The sequence below is a fragment of the Penaeus monodon genome, chromosome 31 (genome assembly GCF_015228065.2).
Source record: "Penaeus monodon isolate SGIC_2016 chromosome 31, NSTDA_Pmon_1, whole genome shotgun sequence".
Lineage (NCBI taxonomy): Eukaryota > Metazoa > Arthropoda > Malacostraca > Decapoda > Penaeidae > Penaeus > Penaeus monodon.
In genome coordinates, this window is record NC_051416.1 from 30,700,050 (window position 1) to 30,700,458 (window position 409).

The 409-nt window shown below is 36.9% G+C and overlaps 1 protein-coding gene across 1 annotated transcript in view; it reads right to left on the reverse strand.

Moving 5' to 3' along the window:
* LOC119593162 (DNA methyltransferase 1-associated protein 1-like) overlaps window positions 1-409 on the reverse strand; it is a 10,954-nt gene that overhangs the window by 10,152 nt on the left and 393 nt on the right. The gene's annotated exons all lie outside the window — the stretch shown is intronic.

The following is a 409-nucleotide window of genomic DNA, read 5'->3' on the forward strand; positions in this document are numbered from 1 at the left end:
GTTTTCTGAAAAAGGGAAAATAAGGGGTTTTAAACAAAGGCCCAATTTCCCAAAGGACTCGCACCCAATCTTTTTGGTTTTTAGGGATTTTTTTCCCCCTTTGTTTTTTTTAAATTGGGAAATATCCCAACGGCGTGAGCCAATAGCATTACATAAAAGGAAAACATTTGTGGAAAAAAATTTTTTTTTGGGGGGGCTTTCGCACCCCTTTGGGGGAAATTTCCAAAAATTTTGCATCAAAATGGGGAAATGCTACAAATGAAAAAATATCCAAAATTTTGAAGAAAATCTTTAAGACGGTTTTGTTTTTATTAGTATTTGAAAAAAATACCCCCTTTAACCCCCCATTTTTACCCTACCCCCACCACGACGAGGGACGGTCCCCTTATAAATACATTGCCCAAGATTC